This window comes from Galeopterus variegatus, unplaced genomic scaffold (assembly GCF_000696425.1).
Source record: "Galeopterus variegatus unplaced genomic scaffold, G_variegatus-3.0.2 Scaffold59208, whole genome shotgun sequence".
Taxonomy (NCBI): domain Eukaryota; kingdom Metazoa; phylum Chordata; class Mammalia; order Dermoptera; family Cynocephalidae; genus Galeopterus; species Galeopterus variegatus.
Window position 1 is genome coordinate 1 of NW_007785319.1, and position 2,734 is coordinate 2,734.

General features: G+C 55.2%; 1 pseudogene; it reads right to left on the reverse strand.

Annotated features, from left to right (window-relative positions):
* Window positions 1-1,236: 1,236 nt before the first annotated feature.
* On the reverse strand, window positions 1,237-1,565 carry LOC103584467 (annotated as a pseudogene).
* Between the last annotated feature and the right edge of the window lie 1,169 nt (window positions 1,566-2,734).

Below are 2,734 nucleotides of genomic sequence, written 5' to 3' on the forward strand. Positions count from 1 at the left end.
TTACCCCAGCCCTCCTCCAGACCTCTGCCCCCTCTGTAACACAGGTGTCCCTGGTCCCGGGCTTGACTCAAGCCTTCACCTGGCCCAAAATCCACTCCCCTCCCCAGGCCAGGGGCCAGCAGTCCAAGCCATCTGACTTGACTCCCTCCAACTGCAGACTGTGGCTTCTCAGCCCAGTGGCTGCTCCTCCCTACCCAACAGAAGCTGCTCAGAGTGTGTAATGGATGCAGTGGAAGGAGGGAGGGAAGGCATATCTACATATGGGGGGGTGGCAGAATAATAACCCATTTAACACATACTGAGCCCCAGGGTGCACCAAGCACTGTCCCAATGAACAGAACACACACCCCTGCTCTCAGGGAGCTCTCTGAGTGGGGAGAGACAAGGCCCTGAAGCCCAGGCTTCCCGCCACTTAGCAGCTGGGGGTTACTGGGCAGGTGACTTAACTGCTCTAGGCCTCAGTTTCCTCATCTGTACAATGGAGGCGATCACAGTTCTTACCTCTCAGGGCTGCTACAATGATTCAGCCAGCTGATCTCCATGAAGGACGCAGAACCCAGTGATGTGAAGATGACCACTCTGCAAGTCCCTACCACTACTGGTAGGGTCATCAGAGCATGTCATCAGTGGGGGCAGTGGCAGAGGAGTGACTGGCTCTAGATCCTCCCTCATCACCACACCACGCCACCTCCCCTTTGCAGTCTCTCCCCAGTGCATTGCCCTGTGTATTTCCTTCAGAGCTCAGCTCCACATCTGCAGTTACTGTGCTCACCTATTCAGTGACATGGGGTTGCTTTTTTGTGCACCCGGAGTTATGAACTCCATCAGAAGAGGGCTGTGTGGCTCTTGCTCAACTCTAATGGCAATAGCGACAACCATGATGATGGCTAATTATCAAAGAACACTGACTATGTGCCAGGTGCCACTCTAAGCACTGGAAAAGCACAGCCTCATGTATTCCCTCCAGCAACCCTTAAGGGCAGGTCCTATGCTTTCCTCAGTTCACAGATATGCAGAGGAAGGTGTGAGAGGTGGTGACCTTGGCCAGGGTCATGAAGTGTGGGACAGCAGGGCATGCAGGTGAACCTGGGCAGTCTGCTCCAGACCGAGGGGCATCACGGGCATTTGCTGCACAAGTGAGTGGTAGGTAAATACCACTTGTTCCTCACACCTACCCCTCTAGCCATGCTCCCTGAGCCCGCCCCGCCCAGTCCCAGGCGGGCCCTCAGCATCCACCTAGCTCAGGCAAGGGAGATAGCCCCTCCCCTTAGCCCAGCTCACCGTCTCATAGTCACGTAGGGCAGCCCGGAACTTGCCCAGTGCCATGTTGCTGGCGGCCCGGCGGTAATAGCCCTTGATGTACTTCTTGTCAATCTCGATGGCCCGCGTGGCATCACCCAGGGCATAGCCATAGCACTCGGTGCGCAGGTAGGCCAGGCTGCGATTGCCATAGTAGATGGCATTGCTGGGGTTCAGCTCGATGGCCTGGCTGTAGAACTTGATTGCGTTCTCGTAGTCCTTCGCTGTGGAGATGGAGGAAGAGGAGGAAGAAGCGTGAGGTGGTGCTGCAAGAACAGGTGTACCTTGGCTGGATATTGGTCCAGCCTCCCCGTTTACAGATAGGGAAACTGAGACTCGCAGCTGCGCTCAGAAAGGTCTCCTCAGCCTGCTCCCTTCTCCACGTCCTAACCGTTCCACCCTAGCTCAGGCCTTGTCCCTTCAGACCATATTCTCCAGGACCAGATCCGATTCTACCCACCAGTCCACCCAACCACCCACCCCTCAAGGCCCCAGCTGGGCACTACTTCTTTCAGGACCTCAGGAGTCTCCTCGAACCCTCCCCATGGTCCAGAGGGGATATGTGAGTGAGCACCAGAGTGGAGATTTGAATCAGGCAAATGTGAGTCTCCCCTGGCTGTCCAGCTCCCCAAAGCAGTAAACAAGCCAAACAGGGCATCAAGTGGGAGAACAGGAAGTGAGAAGGAGAAGGAATCCACTTAGGCCTCAAGGAGAAGGGGACTTATCAACAGAGACCCAAGGAGCGACACACCAGATGGGAGGAAGAGCATTCTTGACACAAGGAACAGCAGGTGCAAAGGCCCTGAGGTGGGGGTGAGGCTTCTGTGCAAGGATCAGTGAGAGGTTGGTAGGGGTGGGGCTGAGGCTGGGGTTGAGTGAGTTCAGGGAAGGTAAAAGACAAGGACAGAAAGGCTGGCGAGGTAGATTCCCATGCCCTAGTGGCCACAGTGGGGTCTGGACACTGACGCTCTAAGTGGAGAGGCAGGATGTGACATTTGACCAAGGGGAAAAGGGTGGATTTTACTTGAAATGAGCTATGGCTGTGACCTATGGGATCCTTATGTCACCCTGGTGTAAGTGCTGCCTGGTGCTCACTTTACAGACAAGCCACTGAGGTTTTGTTCAATGTCAAAAGTGCAGTCTGCACATGCAGCCAGGCTTGACCCCTCCCACATCTCCATTCGACAGGAGATGAAGTCTCCAGCAGCTTCAGAGGCTTGCCCAAATTGGGGACCATGAGATGACAGGTACCACACAGGGCTTTGGTACACGAGTCCCTTCACTGGAGCCCACAAGGAGCCTGAGGACAACTGTGTCAGCCTCATTCTCCAGATGAGGGGACTGAAGCTCACAGGGAAGGTCAATGCTCAAGGTCACATAGCAAGTGTCAGGCAGGGATTCTAAGCCAAGGCCAAGACCAAAATGCTGCTACTCT